Raw genomic sequence first — 22,168 nt, 5'->3', positions numbered from 1 at the left:
ATGGGGCCTCCTAATAAAATTGTCATGACTGCTATACGCATGGGGTCTCCATATCAGTAGCTCCTGATGAAGCTGTCAACCACAAACATATGTTCACATTTCTCAGAGGCCTCAATAATTCTTACATAGCAACCTGGATAAAACTAGAAAGCCTGAGCTTCCACCCCTACCACTACTAAAGCCTATTTGCTGAGGGATGCTCCAATCAGATTGTGTAAATTCTGAATGACTGGGTAGATTTTTTCTATGTTGATGGTTCTACACAGCTGTGGTGCCCCCTGATATCTGTACACATCCTCCAAATATATAAAACGCAGCATGAAGGGGCTCGGAGAAGGCGGCAGTGAAGGTGTGTAAGTGTCTGATGGGGTCACACAGCTCATAAAAGCACAGCTGCCCGGCCTCATAATCCAGACAGATCCGGACTCCATCACTGGAGATCTGCTGAGGTAACGGGAAGGTCCTTCTATAATGTCTATTCAATCAAAATAGCTCTGGCACACTAAAAATTGATAACACGGAGAAATTCTTCAAAAGTTGGATATTCTTTATTAGTGCGAAAGGACAAATGATAAATCATCCAACGTTTCGACCATTTAGGTCTTTGTCAAGGATAATGTTATCTATGACAACAAAAAAATTTTTTTAGTTACAAAAAAGAACACAACTTGATACATGACATCACATCATAAATGTCAAACAAATATATCACTTCCACATCGTGCAATCGGTCAATCGACCTTACAATGTCGCACATAATATCAAAAAGAACAAATTTCATGTAATATTTTATATAATATAATGTATTCACATAACAATCACCTATCTGAGGAACAGAATCCAGAGGAGATGTATATGAGAACCATCATGAAGAGACAAAAAATAAGTCAAACAGACAGATACCCACCTATATGAGTATCAGAACAATGTGCTTTCAGTTGTATATGGTCATCACCAAAATGAATGAAGTTATGAAAATATAGTCCTATATCATAGAAAAAACATATGAATATCATATCACAAAACACATGAACATGCGTATGAGAGAAAACAACTCTTTCTATATTCTCCGCTTATGCGCTGCTGTAGTATGAACACAACTTAATATCTGTACCTTATGCACTTTGTCAGTAATGGTAAGAAGGTGGCGGAGATCTACTCCAAAACTGGAGGTAGCAAATGACTGATTCTAGATATAAAATTAATACGAGAACAGGTATCAGTATCACATACGGATTATAGCGAGATGGACAATAAACAAGAAAAAGATCCTCACCAAAATTAGTCAGAGAATGTTTTTTCAAAGTTTTAAGAGAAAGTGATGCAATTCCCTTACTGTGGGGTACTGGATCGCCTCAGGATCCCTCAGAACTATAGAAAAGACTATAGAAAAAGGACATAGGAGTAAAGGGCGTTTATATAAACAGGGAGAAAAACTATAATGATATATATGATGTTGGATGTATCATATCAATATCAATATTACCCTGAATTAAGTGAAGAAAATATGATATCCTCACTGAAGGGCTCTCAGTTGCCTCAAACTCAGGAAGGTACTATAAACAAATGATACCAGGATCAGTGATACTTATGTTTAAAAGAATATCAACCATACAGGGTACATCTGTTATAAACAATGTTACATCAATGTTATGCTGGGCTTTCAATCAAAAAAAGGGGGGCAAATACTACCTGAGTTGTTATGCGGCAAACACATGGATGTTTAGAGAAAGAGGGATAATTCCTTCACTGGAGGGTCCCAACACGTTATGGGATCATATGAATGTACTATAGATAAATGATACCGGAATAGAAAATAATCATACATAGGGGAATAACACCAGTATAAGGCACATCCAATATATGATTTATCTCATCTGTATTACCTTCATAAAGTCTGAGAACATATCATATAGGCATTGATGCAATGAGCAGGGAAAGTGACTCGTCCCAATGGGGCTCTATATGGGACCCTGCAAAAAGCGAATAATCAGTCACCTTGTACCAAGTGCACAGATTGATTCCACCCACATGGGTAGGCTAACATACCTGGTATGTAGTAGTGATAATGTGAGGTCACATGCTAGGAAAATACTGTGATGGCAATCTAGTGAAAAACATAAAGGAGGATGATAAGTGGTAATCTGCTAAAAAAATCGGCAGGGACCAAGTGAGTACACATACCTCTCAATGGTGATTCAGGGTAAAGGCCCCAGGGGAAAGTGCGTCCTGTTGAAACGGTGGTGTTATTTATATCCCATACCGTTGGGCGTGCACCGTCTGCCTTCCTGGACGGTGGAACGCAGTGTGGGGCTGGTGGAGCGCACGCCGCGCATGCGCAGTACCACCGCATGGACTGCGCAGGCGCGGGGAGCGCGACACCCGCACAATGACGCAAGGTGCTGTGATTGGATGTCAGGGATCTGGGGGCGTGTGTGAACCCGATGAGTGAGACCATACTAACAACTGGGCTGTGAATTGCACGTAGCACACGCGCCGTGCACAGCTATTTGCATGACGCATGAGCCGGGCACAGAACACAAGCCAGTGTGTAAAGATAGTGATGGTTAACAGTAAGATCCAAGGTCAGTACAGTGAAGTAGTAAGCATGCCAGGTGAAAAACTTGTTTCAAGAGCGTGGCGAGTTGCTGATGAGTGGTCACGTCAGTGCAAGGTGATGAAAGGGTCAAGTGGAAGAAAGTGCCTAAAAGCAAAAAGAGAAATGATTAGAACAAAATGAAAGCAAGGGAAACCCCACTAGTCCTTATACTGGAGTTGTACAATCACATATATGGAAGAGATGCAATATCATTATGAAAAACATAAAATACCTTTATGAGACATGCAGATGGACCCCAAAACATCATAGATATTAGACCTTTTTAATGCATCCATAAAACCATAAAGCTAAAATAGACCATATAAGCAAGCTACCCTTCCATGGGAGATATTATAAACACATGTCATGCTCCCTATTGAGGCCTCTGGGTTCCAGTGTGTTCAGGGTGAAAATCCAATAGGATTCCCTTTCTTTAAGAGTACGTATTCGATTACCACCCCGTCGGGGAAGAGGGACATGTTCCAATATTTGATACTTTAACTGGGCAATTGTATGAGCGTATGTAATAAAGTGGTATGGAATGGGTAATAAAACTTGCTTGCATCTTATTGTCGACTTGTGTTTACTGATGCGGTCCCGGATATGCTGGGTAGTCTCCCCAACATATCCGAGACCGCAGGGGCATTTGATCAGGTAAACAACAAATGAAGAATCACAAGTAAAAAACCCATGAATAGGAAAAACGCGGCCTGACAAAGGGTGGGTGAAGGTGTCCCCCTTGGTAAGATTATTACACTGCACACAGTGATGACATGGGAAATTCCCCTTTCTTGGAGTACCCAAGAAAGTCTGCCTCTGGATAATTTTATTGGAACCAATATCCGCTCTGACTAGATGATCACGAAGGTTACGGGGTCTCTTATTACAAAACAGAGGGAGTGAATTAAATTCACTCACTTCCGGATAGGCCCTGCTCAGGAGTGGCCAATGTCTGCAAATGATACTCCTAATCAGGGGAGAGAAGGGGTGATAGGTGTTAACACAAGGAATCCGTGGAGTATTGCTATCAACTTTAGATCTTTGGGAGGATCTATTATTGGCAATCTCAATTGGATATCCCCTTTGGAGAAATTTATTACTCATTTCCGAGCCTCTGATTACGCGTTGTATGGGATCAGATACAATGCGTTCAACACGTTTATGCTGGGAGATGGGAAGTCCTTGTTTTGTGTGACGGGGATGGCAGCTTGTGTAATGTAAGAGGCTATTACGGTCCGTAGGTTTGACATACAAATCAGTGCTCAAGGTACCAGCTGATAATATGACCATAGTGTCCAAAAAATTAATTTTATGTGGATCGGAATGAATGGTGAAAGAAAGATCCTGTCTAAAGGAGTTTAAGTCAATGAAGAATTGAGATAATGACACAGAATCGCCCCGCCAGATCATAAAAATGTCATCAATGTATCTTTTCCAAGTGACAGAGTGCTCCAACCAAAGGGGATGGTTGTAAATGTGGGTCTCCTCGAAATGTGCCATGTATATATTAGCATACGGGGGTGCTAAATTCGAACCCATCGCGGTCCCCCGTTTCTGCAAATAAAATTGGTCTTGGAATAAGAAGAAATTATTTTCCAAAACAAGTCGGAGAAGATCCAGACAGAACCCATTCTGTAGTGAGGAATGGGAACTGTGCTCAGTCAGGAACCAGTCAACAGCCTGTATACCTTCATGGTGTTGGATGCTGGTATACAGACTGTTGACATCAAACGATACAAGAATGCACCCCGAAGGTAATGTGTCTACAAGTTGTAACTGCGACAAGAAATCGGAGGTATCCTTGAGATAAGATCTAATCTTGGTTATTAGCGGAGTGAGAATTCGCTCAACTGTAATAGCCAGTGGAGATAGGATAGATTCCGTGGAAGCTACAATGGGGCGTCCAGGTGGCTGATTCAAGTTCTTGTGAACCTTCGGTAGTGTATAAAACACTGGTGTTACAGGGTGTACCTTAATGAGATATTCAGCCAATTTCTGATCAATGGTGTTGTTAGTGAGATAAAGGTCGACAGTATGCTTAATCAATCCCTGTATCCGAGATGTAGGATCTCGTGGAATGGGAAGATAAGTGTTAACGTCACTCAGTTGGCCTAATATCTCACCAATATAGTATGTTTTATCCAACACTACAATGGCCCCACCCTTATCCGCTGGTTTAATAACAATCCTAGGATTGTTCTTTAAATCCTGGATCGCCCGACTTTCTTCTATGGTAAGATTATGCCTTATTCTATATTGACCCTCATCGACAGATTTGAGTGTTTGATTAATATCTCGAGAGACTAAGGAGACAAAAGTTTCAATAGGGTGATATGTTTTGGGAGGATTAAAAGAGCTCGGAATCCTCAATTCTAACTGTTTTAATCGAAACATGTCGTCAAATCCCGTGGAAATCGTGTCAGTAGGTGTGTCCCTGTCGGTACTAAAGTGGGCTTTTAATCTAAGGGTCCTAAAAAACCTTCTCATCTCCTGATCCAACACAAATGAATTAAGTGGTGGAGTCGGGCAAAAGGATAACCCCTTTTGTAGTACACGTGTTTCGGTCACAGACAAATTATAGGATGAGATATTATACACTAAGTTAGTACCTGAGAACGTGTCTGCACATGGTATGTTGGTACGGTTCCTGTTGCCCCTCTTGCTGCGCCTCGTTTTCCTCTTTGGTTTGTGCGCTGGACCAAAAAACGAGACTGTCGGGAAGTATATTGTTCTGTATCAGATCCTGAAGACGAGGAGTAACGATTATAAAAGGCTGGCCGCCTAGGGTTATCCTCCGTGAATTGCCAACGATAGACACGATTTTTGGAATAGTCCTCCTGGTCTCTTATAAACTTAGAGCGTTTCCGTTCTTGTAGGGTCCTCCTGAATTCGGCTATATTCTCCTTGGTTTTAGAGTGAATTCTATCCCACTCGGTACTGGGGATGGTGTTTTGGAGCTGCTGTTCAATAGAGCTGATATTCTGTCCCAAATCCTCAATTTCTTTTTGTAGGAATTCAATTGTGAGAATTATTATGTCCATCGAGCACTTATTAATAATACTTTCAAACTTTGTGCAATAATCTGGTTTGTCGGCAAAAAGAGTAGGTTTCAATGACACACGCAGTCCTCTGGGAATACGCTGTACTCGGTGGTACTCGGCCAATGTGGCACAATGTAATTCTAATGCCGTATGCCTACGTAGTTCTTTTTCGTAGTCTCTGGAGCGTACCTCTTCACTAGGTACAGATAGAAATGTATTAGGTATAGTCACTTTAGACAAGATGCTGTTGACTTCATCCGTATTATAGGAAAAAGTGGTGAAGGACATCTGGACTGATAGGTGAAAACACTGGAGCTCAGATAAAAAACGTCAAATAGAAAATGAATATGTCTGGCTCACTGTGTGTAAGGTAGGTGCACAGAAAAATAAAGTGGTCAATTCAATCAAAATAGCTCTGGCACACTAAAAATTGATAACACGGAGAAATTCTTCAAAAGTTGGATATTCTTTATTAGTGCGAAAGGACAAATGATAAATCATCCAACGTTTCGACCATTTAGGTCTTTGTCAAGGATAATGTTATCTATGACAACAAAAAAATTTTTTTAGTTACAAAAAAGAACACAACTTGATACATGACATCACATCATAAATGTCAAACAAAATATATCACTTCCACATCGTGCAATCGGTCAATCGACCTTACAATGTCGCACATAATATCAAAAAGAACAAATTTCATGTAATATTTTATATAATATAATGTATTCACATAACAATCACCTATCTGAGGAACAGAATCCAGAGGAGATGTATATGAGAACCATCATGAAGAGACAAAAAATAAGTCAAACAGACAGATACCCACCTATATGAGTATCAGAACAATGTGCTTTCAGTTGTATATGGTCATCACCAAAATGAATGAAGTTATGAAAATATAGTCCTATATCATAGAAAAAACATATGAATATCATATCACAAAACACATGAACATGCGTATGAGAGAAAACAACTCTTTCTATATTCTCCGCTTATGCGCTGCTGTAGTATGAACACAACTTAATATCTGTACCTTATGCACTTTGTCAGTAATGGTAAGAAGGTGGCGGAGATCTACTCCAAAACTGGAGGTAGCAAATGACTGATTCTAGATATAAAATTAATACGAGAACAGGTATCAGTATCACATACGGATTATAGCGAGATGGACAATAAACAAGAAAAAGATCCTCCCCAAAATTAGTCAGAGAATGTTTTTTCAAAGTTTTAAGAGAAAGTGATGCAATTCCCTTACTGTGGGGTACTGGATCGCCTCAGGATCCCTCAGAACTATAGAAAAGACTATAGAAAAAGGACATAGGAGTAAAGGGCGTTTATATAAACAGGGAGAAAAACTATAATGATATATATGATGTTGGATATATCCTATCAATATCAATATTACCCTGAATTAAGTGAAGAAAATATGATATCCTCACTGAAGGGCTCTCAGTTGCCTCAAACTCAGGAAGGTACTATAAACAAATGATACCAGGATCAGTGATACTTATGTTTAAAAGAATATCAACCATACAGGGTACATCTGTTATAAACAATGTTACATCAATGTTATGCTGGGCTTTCAATCAAAAAAAGGGGGGCAAATACTACCTGAGTTGTTATGCGGCAAACACATGGATGTTTAGAGAAAGAGGGATAATTCCTTCACTGGAGGGTCCCAACACGTTATGGGATCATATGAATATACTATAGATAAATGATACCGGAATAGAAAATAATCATACATAGGGGAATAACACCAGTATAAGGCACATCCAATATATGATTTATCTCATCTGTATTACCTTCATAAAGTCTGAGAACATATCATATAGGCATTGATGCAATGAGCAGGGAAAGTGACTCGTCCCAATGGGGCTCTATATGGGACCCTGCAAAAAGCGAATAATCAGTCACCTTGTACCAAGTGCACAGATTGATTCCACCCACATGGGTAGGCTAACATACCTGGTATGTAGTAGTGATAATGTGAGGTCACATGCTAGGAAAATACTGTGATGGGAGTCTAGTGAAAAACATAAAGGAGGATGATAAGTGGTAATCTGCTAAAAAAATCGGCAGGGACCAAGTGAGTACACATACCTCTCAATGGTGATTCAGGGTAAAGGCCCCAGGCCCCTGAATCACCATTGAGAGGTATGTGTACTCACTTGGTCCCTGCCGATTTTTTTAGCAGATTACCACTTATCATCCTCCTTTATGTTTTTCACTAGACTCCCATCACAGTATTTTCCTAGCATGTGACCTCACATTATCACTACTACATACCAGGTATGTTAGCCTACCCATGTGGGTGGAATCAATCTGTGCACTTGGTACAAGGTGACTGATTATTCGCTTTTTGCAGGGTCCCATATAGAGCCCCATTGGGACGAGTCACTTTCCCTGCTCATTGCATCAATGCCTATATGATATGTTCTCAGACTTTATGAAGGTAATACAGATGAGATAAATCATATATTGGATGTGCCTTATACTGGTGTTATTCCCCTATGTATGATTATTCTCTATTCCGGTATCATTTATCTATAGTATATTCATATGATCCCATAACGTGTTGGGACCCTCCAGTGAAGGAATTATCCCTCTTTCTCTAAACATCCATGTGTTTGCCGCATAACAACTCAGGTAGTATTTGCCCCCCTTTTTTTGATTGAAAGCCCAGCATAACATTGATGTAACATTGTTTATAACAGATGTACCCTGTATGGTTGATATTCTTTTAAACATAAGTATCACTGATCCTGGTATCATTTGTTTATAGTACCTTCCTGAGTTTGAGGCAACTGAGAGCCCTTCAGTGAGGATATCATATTTTCTTCACTTAATTCAGGGTAATATTGATATTGATAGGATATATCCAACATCATATATATCATTATAGTTTTTCTCCCTGTTTATATAAACGCCCTTTACTCCTATGTCCTTTTTCTATAGTCTTTTCTATAGTTCTGAGGGATCCTGAGGCGATCCAGTACCCCACAGTAAGGGAATTGCATCACTTTCTCTTAAAACTTTGAAAAAACATTCTCTGACTAATTTTGGTGAGGATCTTTTTCTTGTTTATTGTCCATCTCGCTATAATCCGTATGTGATACTGATACCTGTTCTCGTATTAATTTTATATCTAGAATCAGTCATTTGCTACCTCCAGTTTTGGAGTAGATCTCCGCCACCTTCTTACCATTACTGACAAAGTGCATAAGGTACAGATATTAAGTTGTGTTCATACTACAGCAGCGCATAAGCGGAGAATATAGAAAGAGTTGTTTTCTCTCATACGCATGTTCATGTGTTTTGTGATATGATATTCATATGTTTTTTCTATGATATAGGACTATATTTTCATAACTTCATTCATTTTGGTGATGACCATATACAACTGAAAGCACATTGTTCTGATACTCATATAGGTGGGTATCTGTCTGTTTGACTTATTTTTTGTCTCTTCATGATGGTTCTCATATACATCTCCTCTGGATTCTGTTCCTCAGATAGGTGATTGTTATGTGAATACATTATATTATATAAAATATTACATGAAATTTGTTCTTTTTGATATTATGTGCGACATTGTAAGGTCGATTGACCGATTGCACGATGTGGAAGTGATATATTTGTTTGACATTTATGATGTGATGTCATGTATCAAGTTGTGTTCTTTTTTGTAACTAAAAAAATTTTTTTGTTGTCATAGATAACATTATCCTTGACAAAGACCTAAATGGTCGAAACGTTGGATGATTTATCATTTGTCCTTTCGCACTAATAAAGAATATCCAACTTTTGAAGAATTTCTCCGTGTTATCAATTTTTAGTGTGCCAGAGCTATTTTGATTGAATTGACCACTTTATTTTTCTGTGCACCTACCTTACACACAGTGAGCCAGACATATTCATTTTCTATCTTCTATAATGTCTGACTGAACATTGATTGCTATACCCCGGCCCTCCACACAAACACCAGGACTTGTTATTATCTCCAATGAATGACTGAGGCCCGTTCCTGGCTATACTGGGGTAACACATCCCCACCTTCCAACACCGTGATCTATGGATCTCCACATCCCAGTAATGTCGTCCTGAGGTAAATCCCCTCCTGCTCATCACCTGATAATCCTGGAATCTCTCTGCTGTTTCTGGACAATCTTGTGTTATCAGGGTCCAGGTCGCAGTTCTGAGGTCATCTGATATAAGAAGACTATTACTAGCCGTGTTTACATCCAGTAATATGTCTGCAGGATCCTGTACATAGAAGGTCCCATTTATACTTCTTAAAATATCAGATAATGTGTGTGATATGTGTGAGATCAGCTCCGCACCCCGATCTCCTCCATCATGTCCTCTTGTGTCCTCATCATCTCCATCATATCCTCCTGTGTCCTCATCACCTCCATCATGTCCTCTTGTGTCCTCATCATCTCCATCATATCCTCCTGTGTCCTCATCACCTCCATCATGTCCTCTTGTGTCCTCATCACCTCCGTCCTCCTCAGGATCACACAAGTCTCCGGTGTCTGGATCCTGTAAGACATCTGTGGCGCCCCTGACCTGGTCAGGCACCACTGAGTACTGCACCCATGCTGGGGACAGTACAATACAGGTAATCCAGAAGGCTGACCGGGGTGTGGTACACAGGCGCATAGTGATCAGGTCTCACACATGTACCTATGAGAGGACCCCTGGGGATCCCAGGAGGGGGTGAAGCATGAGCATGGCCTCCATCTCCTCTCAAGGGGTGTGGTAAGAGAGTCTGGTTGCTAGGTGGCGTAGGCAAGAACAGGAGAGGGGGGGCAGTGAGTCAGTTAGAGCAGAACTCCATAGGGCTCAGTGAGGAGCAGACCTGTGGGGCTGTTGCTGTCTAACAGCGCCCGCGCAGTGGCTACTGACGGGGGAGAACGGTCAACTAGGAGTGCTACCCGAAATCCATCTTCAGCTAAAGAGAGGGCACGGAGTGGGAAGTAAGGAGACTGCTAGAGAGTACCAGGCCCAAACGGGCGGCAGATCCCGAAGCGGAGATAGATCCAACTTTCTTTTGCTAAACCTGCCGGTGTGGGGCTCTCAAAGCCCACGCCACAACACCACAAAAGCCGCAGCCACGTAGCCACAGTTAGGGCCCATAGGTCACAGGAGGCAAGCAGCTGGAGTGGCCTGGCCCAGGCGACAAGCACACGGCAAACGAAGGGGAGAGAGGCTGCAGCATCTTCCCTGGGTGACCCCCATAGGGACTAAAAGTCGGGGTTACCCCAAACCACCAAGGGCTAAGGAAGGCGAGTTAGTAGTCACCCTCACAAGTCAGCCTGAAGGACACCTGGTTCCCACTTGGTTCATCCCAGCTACGCCCGGGTCACTCACCCTGCCATCAACTGTGAGTAAAAACCCTGAAAGACATCCTGCTTGTGTGGAGTCATTCTGCGCCTTGTAGTTCTATACATCTACACAGGGCCCTGGGGCTTGCCTCACTCTCAGGAGGCTACTACATCCGACTGCACCCACCATCAGCCCCAGGCAGCCCTTAACCTGCAGTGGCGGTCCCCACTGACCGCAAATCTGAGAGTGGCGTCACGATAAGAAGAAGATCTCCTACCTGTGACAGGATCCAGCCGAGTGGAGTCCCTGAAGGTAATGCACCGACACTGCATCTACACCGGTGGGGCTTCACATCTGGCGTCACGAACAGGATAAGGACTAGACCTGTTCAGACAGGTGACCATGTGCCTGGGCGGTCCGCTTGAAAAATTGGAAGCGCCGCCATATTGCCACCATGAAAAGCGCGCTGAAAAACAACAGCAGCCCGCGCTGGAAGAAGTTACCGCCCACGAAGAGGTGTGGCTACCCAGAGATCCCCTGCAGAGTTCTGACCTCGCTTGTGAAGAGAGCGGAAGCGTCCAGAGACGGCGGAGCAGAAGAGAAGCCAGCAGCTTGCTAGAGAAAATGGAGTCCAGACGCGGATACCCAGAACCAGGCACTGCTGCTTGGTGGTGTCGGGAGCTTGCTATTTTCTGCGACCAGCTGGAGGCCAGGATTGTGCGACGGCTCAGAGAAGAACGCACGGAGCTTCTGGAGATGGCGGCGGCGGTTCGGACCTACGAGGAGGGAGCCGCGCGACGCATGCCAGACCGAGCGGCGACGACTCAGACCCCGATGGTGCCACCGATGGGTGAGTCCAGAGATGCCCCGGCCAGCGCAAGTGCCCCGACCCCTGCTGCCACGCCCGCGGTCCCAGAAGAGGCGCCCGGCGCGGCGCCACCGGACGAGGCCGCAGCCACGCTAGATGCGGCCCGCCAAATCCAGGCCGCCGCAGCCATGCCCCGCCTGGCCCGCAAAGGTCCGACTACCACTGCGATACTGATCCGTGCCGCAGGTGTGACGCTGACCCAGGCTGCCACCCTGCTGAGCCCAGTCCGCCAAGACCCCACCGCAGCAGCGACGCTCGTCCGCGCCGCAAGTGAGATGCTGAACCAGGCCGCAGCCCCGCCAGGTGCGGCCCGTCAAGCCCCGATCACAGCAGCGACGCCCAGCTCAGCCTGCACAGAGCCCTCTGCAACAGCGACGCTGATCCAGGCCGCCGCCATGCCAGGCGCGGCCCGCCAAGACCAGGCCGCCGCAGCGATGCCCTGCCCGGCCCGCCAAGACCAGGCCGCCGCCATGACAGGCGCGGCCCGCCAAGAAAAGACTACCTCATCATTTTCCCCGGCCTGCAAGGCCAGAGCAGATACCGCTCCCCGGTCTGAGGAAGTCCCTACTAGGAAATCCCTGATAGGTGAAGACTCCGCATACTGGCAGCTGAAGGCTGACCTGGAGGCCAAGTTCCCACAGGAGATGGTGGACAGATACATGCTCCCTCCGCACACCCCTAAGGCAACCCCTGCAGCAACCACGCCGAAGAGTCCACCGCCTGGGCCAGCTGAGGAACACTCATCCCCAGCGCTGCCACAACCAGAGTGCAGCGAAGAACTAAGGGGGAGAGGAGGCCAGGAAGCTGAGGAGCTGACTCCGGAGCCACCAGCAGTGGATCCATACTCAGAGCCGGAGATGTTGCCCTATTCCCGTTGGGATGAGGAAGACCTGACACCGTCCGCTGACGAAAATCTGCCTAAAAGTCTCACCTGGGAGCTTGCAAGCTGTACCACGCAGAGTTCAGGCCGCAAGACAAGGCGTCGCAACAGAACAACGCTGTCCCCTGCACCGCCATCCCCAGAGCAGAGAGAAGTCACCGCCAGAGACCTACAAGAAAAAAGGTTCCTGAGAAGAGCCAAAGCACAGGTCAGAGGACCCCTTTGTAGAGGAGTTGTGGAAGACTTTAACTTGAAAAGCGGATACGGCTTTATTGTGGCACCGGGTATGAAAGAGGGCATTTTCGTTAATAGGAGGGATGTGAGAGCCCACTTGCCCAGAGGACACCCTGGCAGAAACTTAAAAATGGGAGACTCAGTACAGTTCACTATGCATCAGGGAGAAAGAGGCTGGTATGCCCTAGATGTAGCACCATGTCCCAAAGAAGAAAGAAAAGACAGAGATAAAGAAACAGATGCAGCAAAGGAAACAGATGAAGATCAAGAAAGAAAAGATAAGGAACCTACAGATGAGACTACCTCAGACGACGACAAAGAGCAAGAAAGCAGCAGGTGCCGCAGCCCAGCAGGCCCAAGCCCTGGTGTGGAGGAGTAAAAGAAAGTAAGAAGTTCAGCAGTTAGAAAGTTAAAGTTTTGAAAAGTTTGTTTTGCAACGTTTACGTTTAAGCATGTGCCCACAAAAACTATTGTGAGAAATAAACTTTAAGGCTATGAACTTGCTATAGCCACAAACTCTCGCAGTGTAAATAGTTACACTAGTGGCACCACCACCAGAGCCAGCCTGTTTAGGGGCTTGGCTCGTCTGCAACCAGGAGGAGTCCGTCCGTATATAGGGCCTTGGCTCGCCTGCGACCAGAGAGCATGCCTGTTTATGGGGCCTGGCTCTCCACCACAAAGAGGGTACCTGGTCAGCACCAACTGTGGAGGCCGCCTCTACATCCTGCCAGAAGAGGCTGAAGGCGCGGATCCACCAGGCCAGGTATACCCTGAAAACCACCAGCCCATGAAAGCCGCCTCTACATCCTGCCAGAAGTGGCTGAAGGCGCGGCCAACGGGAGAGGCAGATTGGAGGAAAGGTCTGGGGGAAGTAGATGGCCCAGATCTGGTTACCAAAAGGACCGGTGACCTACCTCCTGAAAGGGTTTTGGGTGGGTTAACGGACTTGTGGGTGGAGGGTGGTGATGTATGATAACTGGTGGTCTTAAAATGTTTTACCATGTTTTAACGTTTTATGCATTTTAAAATGTTGTCTTGCAGCCCGAGGACGTGCTGGTGATAACTAAGGGGGAATGTGGCGCCCCTGACCTGGTCAGGCACCACTGAGTACTGCACCCATGCTGGGGACAGTACAATACAGGTAATCCAGAAGGCTGACCGGGGTGTGGTACACAGGCGCATAGTGATCAGGTCTCACACATGTACCTATGAGAGGACCCCTGGGGATCCCAGGAGGGGGTGAAGCATGAGCATGGCCTCCATCTCCTCTCAAGGGGTGTGGTAAGAGAGTCTGGTTGCTAGGTGGCGTAGGCAAGAACAGGAGAGGAGGGGCAGTGAGTCAGTTAGAGCAGAACTCCATAGGGCTCAGTGAGGAGCAGACCTGTGGGGCTGTTGCTGTCTAACAGCGCCCGCGCAGTGGCTACTGACGGGGGAGAACGGTCAACTAGGAGTGCTACCCGAAATCCATCTTCAGCTAAAGAGAGGGCACGGAGTGGGAAGTAAGGAGACTGCTAGAGAGTACCAGGCCCAAACGGGCGGCAGATCCCGAAGCGGAGATAGATCCAACTTTCTTTTGCTAAACCTGCCGGTGTGGGGCTCTCAAAGCCCACACCACAACACCACAAAAGCCGCAGCCACGTAGCCACAGTTAGGGCCCATAGGTCACAGGAGGCAAGCAGCTGGAGTGGCCTGGCCCAGGCGACAAGCACACGGCAAACGAAGGGGAGAGAGGCTGCAGCATCTTCCCTGGGTGACCCCCATAGGGACTAAAAGTCGGGGTTACCCCAAACCACCAAGGGCTAAGGAAGGCGAGTTAGTAGTCACCCTCACAAGTCAGCCTGAAGGACACCTGGTTCCCACTTGGTTCATCCCAGCTACGCCCGGGTCACTCACCCTGCCATCAACTGTGAGTAAAAACCCTGAAAGACATCCTGCTTGTGTGGAGTCATTCTGCGCCTTGTAGTTCTATACATCTACACAGGGCCCTGGGGCTTGCCTCACTCTCAGGAGGCTACTACATCCGACTGCACCCACCATCAGCCCCAGGCAGCCCTTAACCTGCAGTGGCGGTCCCCACTGACCGCAAATCTGAGAGTGGCGTCACGATAAGAAGAAGATCTCCTACCTGTGACAGGATCCAGCCGAGTGGAGTCCCTGAAGGTAATGCACCGACACTGCATCTACACCGGTGGGGCTTCACACATCCAGTGGATCAGTCATGTTACACAGCTTCTCAATGTGCCTCATCTTCCTGGACAGCTCGTCCTTCTCTATTTCCAGCTTCTGGATCACATCAGACAGTGACAGTGACACCTGCTCTTCCCGCCTGGAGATCTTGTGAAGCCCCGCAGGTGTTGTGTCGGTGTCGGTGCGTTACCTTCAGGGACTCCACGTTGCTGGATCTCCGTCACTGGTAGGAAATCTTCTGTTTTGATCGTGACGCCACTCTCAGTATTGCGGTCAGTGGGGACCGCCACTGCAGGTTAGGGGACGCCTGGGGCTGATGGTGGGTGCAGTCGGATGTAGTAGCCTCCTGAGAGTGAGGCAAGCCCCAGGGCCCTGTGTAGGTTTGTAGTACCACAAGTCGCAGAATGACCACACAGGCAGGATGTCTTTTAGGGTTTTTACTCACATTTGATGGCAGGGTGAGTAACCCGGGCGTAGCTGGGATGAACCAGATGGGAACCAGGTATCCTTCAAGCTGACTTTATGAGGGTGACTACTGACTCGCCTTCCTTAGCCCTTGGTGGTTTGGGGTGACCCCGACGTTTAGTCCCTATGGGGGTCACCCAGGGAAGATGCTGCAGCCTCTCTCTCCCCTTCGTTCGCCGTATGCTTGTTCCCCGGACCAGGCCACTCCAGCTGCTTGCCTCCTGTGACCTATGGGCCCTTACTGCGGTTACGTGGCTGCGGCTTTTGTGGTGTTGTGGTGTGGGCTTTGAGAGCCCCACACCGGCAGGTTTAGCAGAAGAAAGCTGGATCTATCTTCGCTTCGGGATCTGCCGCCCGGTTGGGCCTGGTGCTCTCTAGCAGTCTCCTTACTTCCCACTCCGTTGCACTCCCTAGCTGAAGCTGGCTTTCAGGTAGCACTCCTAGTTGACCGTTCTCCCCCGTCTGTAGCCACTGCGCGGACGCTGTCAGGTTGCACAGCTCCAGGGATCTGCTCCTCACTCGAGCTCCCTGGACTCTACACTGAACTGGCTCACTGCCCCTCCTCTCCTGTTCTTGCCTACGCCACCTAGCAACCAGACTCTCCACCACACCCCTTGAGAGGAGATGGAGGCTCTACCCCCTCCACTATTCCAGTGAAGGTGAAGGCTTGCCCCCTCCTGGGATCCCCAGGGGTCCTCTCATAGGTACATGTGTGAGACCTGGTCACTATGCGCCTGTGTTCCACACCCCGGTCAGCCTTCTGGATTACCTGTATTGTACTGTCCCCAGCATGGGTGCAGTACTCAGTGGTGCCTGACCAGGTCAGGGGCGCCACATTCCCCCTTAGTTATCACCAGCACGTCCTCGGGCTGCAAGACAACATTTTAAAATGCATAAAACATTAAAACATGTAAAACATTTTTAAAACCACCAGGTATCAGACATCACCACCCTCCACCCACAAGTCCGTTAACCCACCCAAAACCCTCTCAGGAGGCAGGTCACCGGTCCTGTTGGTAACCAGGTCTGGGCCATCCGTTTCCCCAGACCTTTCCTCCAATCTTCCTCTCCCGTTGGCCGCGACTTCAGCCACTTCTGGCAGGATGTAGAGGCGGCTTTCATGGGCTGGTGGTTTCAGGGTCTACCTGGCCTGGTGGATCCGCGCCTTCAGCCCCTTCTGGCAGGATGTAGAGGCGGCCTCCACAGTTGGTGCTGACCAGGTACCCTCTTTGTGGTGGTGAGCCAAGGCCCCATAAACAGGCGTGCTCTCTGGTCGCAAGTGAGCCAAGGCCCTATATACGGACGGACTCCTCCTGGTTGCAGACGAGCCAAGCCCCTAAACAGGCTGGCTCTGGTGGCGGTGCCACTGGTGTAACTATTTACACTGCGAGAGTTTGTGGCTATAGCAAGTTCATAGCCTTAAAGTTTATTTCTCACAATAGTTTTTGTGGGCACATGCTTAAACAATAACGTTGCAAACTTTTCAACTTGTCAAACTGGTCAAACTTTCGGTACTTCTTTCTTTACTTTACTCCTCGGTACCAGGGCTTTGGCCTATTAGGCTACGGCACCTGCTGTTTTCTTGCTCCTTGTCATCCTCTGAGGTAGTTTCATCTGTAGGCTCTTTGTCTTTTCTTTCTAGATCTTCATCTGTTTCCTTTTCTGCATCTGTTTCTTTATCTCTGTCTTTTCTTTCTTCTTTGGGACATGGTGCTACATCTAAGGCATAGTAGCCCCTTTCTCCTTGATGCAAGGTGAACTGTACTGCGTCTCCAATTTTCAAATTTCTGCCTGAATGTCCTCTGGGCAGGTGGGCTTGAACATCTCTCCGATTCACAAATATGCCCTCTTTTATTCCTCTTGCTACAATAAAGCCGTATCCGCTTTTCAAATTGAAGTCCTCCACAACTCCTCTGCAAAGGGGTCCTCTGACCTGGGCTTTGGATCTTCTCAGGGCTCGTTTTTCTTGCAGGTCTCTGGCTGTGACTTCTCTCTGCTCTGGAGACTGTGGTGTTGGAGGATACTTTGCTCTGCTGCGCCGTGTCTTGCGGGCTGGGTTCATGCCTGCAGGCTCCCAGGTGAGGTCTTTGGGCTGATCTTCGTCAGCAGACGGGGTCAGGTCTTCCTCATCCCAGCGAGAATAGGGCAGCATCTCTGGCTCTGGGTATGGGTCCACTGCTGGTGGCACTGGAGTCGGAGTCAGCCCCTCAGCTTCCTGGCCTCCCCTCCCCCTTAGTTCTTCGCTGCACTCTGGTTGTGGCAGCGCTGGGGATGAGTGTTCTTCAGCTGGCCCAGGCGGTGGACTCTTCGGCGCAGCTGCAGGGGTTGCCTGAATCTCCTTGGGGGTATGCGGAGGGAGCATGTATCTGTCCACCATCTCCTGTGGGAACTTGGCCTCCAGGTCAGCCTTCAGCTGCCAGTATGCGGAGTCTTCACCTATCAGGGATTTCCTAGTAGGGACTTCCTCAGACCGGGGAGCGGTATCTGCTCTGGCCTTACAGGCCGGGGAAAATGATGAGGTGGTCTGTTCTTGGCGGGCCGCGCCTGGCATGGCGGCGGCCTGGTCTTGGCGGGCCGGGCAGGGCATCGCTGCGGCGGCCTGGTCTTGGCGGGCCGCGCCTGGCATGGCGGCGGCCTGGATCAGCGTCGCTGTTGCAGAGGGCTCGGTGCAGGCTGAGCTGGGCGTCGCTGCAGTGATCGGGGCTTGATGGGCCGCACCTGGCGTGGCTGCGGCCTGGTTCAGCATCTCACTTGCGGCGCGGACGAGCGTCGCTGCTGCGGTGGGGTCTTGGCGGACTGGGCTCAGCAGGGTGGCAGCCTGGGTCAGCGTCACACCTGCGGCACGGATCAGTATCGCAGTGGTAGTCGGACCTTTGCGGGCCAGGCGGGGCATGGCTGCGGCGGCCTGGATTTGGCGGGCCGCATCTAGCGTGGCTGCGGCCTGGTCCGGTGGCGCCGCGCCGGGCGCCTCTTCTGGGACCGCGGGCGTGGCAGCAGGGGTCGGGGCACTTGCGCTGGCCGGGGCATCTCTGGACTCACCCATCGGTGGCACCATCGGGGTCTGAGTCGTCGCCGCTCGGTCTGGCATGCGTCGCGCGGCTCCCTCCTCGTAGGTCCGAACCGCCGCCGCCATCTCCAGAAGCTCCGTGCGTTCTTCTCTGAGCCGTCGCACAATCCTGGCCTCCAGCTGGTCGCAGAAAATAGCAAGCTCCCGGCACCACCAGGCAGCAGTGCCTGGTTCGGGGTATCCGCGTCTGGACTCCATTTCCTCTAGCACGCTACTGGCTTCTTCTCTGCTCCGCCGTCTCTGGACGCTTCCGCTTTCTTCATCAGCGAGGTCAGGACTCTGCAGGGGATCTCTGGGTAGCCACACCTCTTCGTGGGCGGTAACTTCTTCCAGCGCGGGCTGCTGTTGTTTTTCAGCGCGCTTTTCATGGTGGCAATATGGCGGCGCTTCCAATTTTTCAAGCGGACCGCCCAGGCACATGGTCACCTGTCTGAATAGGTCTAGTCCTTATCCTGTTCGTGACGCCAGATGTGAAGCCCCGCAGGTGTTGTGTCGGTGTCGGTGCGTTACCTTCAGGGACTCCACGTTGCTGGATCTCCGTCACTGGTAGGAAATCTTCTGTTTTGATCGTGACGCCACTCTCAGTATTGCGGTCAGTGGGGACCGCCACTGCAGGTTAGGGGACGCCTGGGGCTGATGGTGGGTGCAGTCGGATGTAGTAGCCTCCTGAGAGTGAGGCAAGCCCCAGGGCCCTGTGTAGGTTTGTAGTACCACAAGTCGCAGAATGACCACACAGGCAGGATGTCTTTTAGGGTTTTTACTCACATTTGATGGCAGGGTGAGTAACCCGGGCGTAGCTGGGATGAACCAGATGGGAACCAGGTATCCTTCAAGCTGACTTTATGAGGGTGACTACTGACTCGCCTTCCTTAGCCCTTGGTGGTTTGGGGTGACCCCGACGTTTAGTCCCTATGGGGGTCACCCAGGGAAGATGCTGCAGCCTCTCTCTCCCCTTCGTTCGCCGTATGCTTGTTCCCCGGACCAGGCCACTCCAGCTGCTTGCCTCCTGTGACCTATGGGCCCTTACTGCGGTTACGTGGCTGCGGCTTTTGTGGTGTTGTGGTGTGGGCTTTGAGAGCCCCACACCGGCAGGTTTAGCAGAAGAAAGCTGGATCTATCTTCGCTTCGGGATCTGCCGCCCGGTTGGGCCTGGTGCTCTCTAGCAGTCTCCTTACTTCCCACTCCGTTGCACTCCCTAGCTGAAGCTGGCTTTCAGGTAGCACTCCTAGTTGACCGTTCTCCCCCGTCTGTAGCCACTGCGCGGACGCTGTCAGGTTGCACAGCTCCAGGGATCTGCTCCTCACTCGAGCTCCCTGGACTCTACACTGAACTGGCTCACTGCCCCTCCTCTCCTGTTCTTGCCTACGCCACCTAGCAACCAGACTCTCCACCACACCCCTTGAGAGGAGATGGAGGCTCTACCCCCTCCACTATTCCAGTGAAGGTGAAGGCTTGCCCCCTCCTGGGATCCCCAGGGGTCCTCTCATAGGTACATGTGTGAGACCTGGTCACTATGCGCCTGTGTTCCACACCCCGGTCAGCCTTCTGCATTACCTGTATTGTACTGTCCCCAGCATGGGTGCAGTACTCAGTGGTGCCTGACCAGGTCAGGGGCGCCACAATCTCACTCAGGACCCTTTTCTCCAGGTCCTCCACCTGTGTCCTGATGTCTATAAACAGAGCAGTGACTCTCTCGGCTTCTCCAGATGCTTTTTCTTCAGCTTTTCTCCAGCGCTTCTCCAGACTCTGGACTCTGTCCTCAATTTCTTCTCTTTTTATGATCAGATTCTGCAGAACATTTCTCAGTTTCTTCTTCTTCTTCTCAGAGGCTTTGTTTACAGGATCCAACTTATGTCCCTGATGTTCTCCAACCAAACTGCAGGACACACAGATACAAGCAGCGTCCTCAGTGCAGTAATATTCAAGGATCTTCTTATGGACAGGACATTTCTTGTTCCCTAGGGAAGTGCTGGGATCAGTTAGGACGTGTTCTGCTTCCTTACTGTGAACTCTCAGGTGATCATCACACAGAGAAGCCTCACAGTGTAGACAGGATCTAACAGCAGGTACAGGAAAGTCAATACAGTAAGTGCAGCGGATCCCGGTGATCTCCTCCTGATGTGGATGAGGAGCCCGGAAATTCTCCACTACTTTACATAGAGTTATGTTCCTCTTCAGTGGTGGCCGCTCCAGAAACTGTTCTCTACATTCAGGACAGGTGTAAACTCCAGATTCGTCCTGTGTGTTCAGAAACTGATCGGTACCATTCCCGGCAGAAGTTGTGTCCAAATCTCAGGGTTACAGGATCTGTATACAGGGACAGACAGATGGAACATTCCAGATCTTTTCTTAGACCAGCAGACGCCATCGCTGACAATAAAAGGAAGAAATGAAAGTAGAATTTTTCATTTGACACTTAGCGGGTGTGATCAACTTTTACCAGAAAGGGAGCGGCTGAACTTGCCCATCTGGTTTTATCGGTAGGTTTATTTACACCAAATACCTCAGCAAATACCTTCATGTTTATTCAGTCAATATCATAAAGGTCATTGTGCTGAGATATGAATTACACTAAATCTTTTCCCTATTAATTGGTAGAATTTAGTTAGAAGTAATTTCTGGGTTTCATAAAGGCAACCCCTGGTCCATATGTCCTACTAGTTTACATGTATGTCAAAGAGATGGACCTCCCACTAGGAGTCAGGGCACACCTAAAAATGACAATGTCTTCATACAATGTGCTATAAAGACCCAACCTCCAACAGTGACAATACTGTATCCCATACTCTTTCCTCTATATCTTCCAATAGTTCCAACGTTTGTGTGGTGCCCCTGAGGCTCAGGTCGCCACAGGGTACCGCACTCCACTTAGGGTGTTGTGCTGATCAGGGATCCAAAGGAGGTCGGTACCGGTTTCATCATACACAATCACATACACACTTGGGTTGCCCCTTCTCCACTGGGGACTGGGCTAGGGTCAGGTACCAAAGGGGTTGCCAACAGTGTGGCATTTACAGGATGCCATCACAACAGGGGCCCCAATCCACTATCTCAGGACCTGAGTAAGGGGAGGAGCGGCCACCAGGGGGAGTTAGGAGTCACACACACAGTAATTTAGACAATTCTCCAGGAGGAGTGACAGTGAGCGGACGTCTTTCCCGGTAGCTCCTGTGGGAGATAGGAGTTTAACGGTCCCTGTGGAGGATACCGTGTCAGTTCCCCCGGGACCAGCGCAGTTCAGGGTGCAGAACCCTAGGGTGGTGTAATTCCATGTTGCATCACTAGATTCTGCCGGACAGAGAGGTTCTATGCTTCTTCGACCACCCAAATTTTTAGTGCTAAGTGGCACCTAGGACTCCCGGGCCTCGATCACGGTCAGACTCAAGGGGATCCACGCTACTGGCATAGGGAACAGTACTCTACCTAGTACGGAATCTGTGATCGACCTGAGCCCATCATGGCAGTGACCTGTGTGATCGGGCTGGAATCTGAA

General features: G+C 48.4%; 1 pseudogene; it reads right to left on the bottom strand.

Annotated features, from left to right (window-relative positions):
- Nucleotides 1-258: 258 nt before the first annotated feature.
- Nucleotides 259-21,043, bottom strand: LOC142302167 (E3 ubiquitin/ISG15 ligase TRIM25-like; annotated as a pseudogene).
- Between the last annotated feature and the right edge of the window lie 1,125 nt (nt 21,044-22,168).

This window comes from Anomaloglossus baeobatrachus, chromosome 4 (genome assembly GCF_048569485.1).
Source record: "Anomaloglossus baeobatrachus isolate aAnoBae1 chromosome 4, aAnoBae1.hap1, whole genome shotgun sequence".
In the NCBI taxonomy this organism is placed as follows: domain Eukaryota; kingdom Metazoa; phylum Chordata; class Amphibia; order Anura; family Aromobatidae; genus Anomaloglossus; species Anomaloglossus baeobatrachus.
The sequence above is the reverse complement of the archived record's forward strand: the minus strand, read 5'-3'. Positions and strand labels throughout refer to the sequence as shown.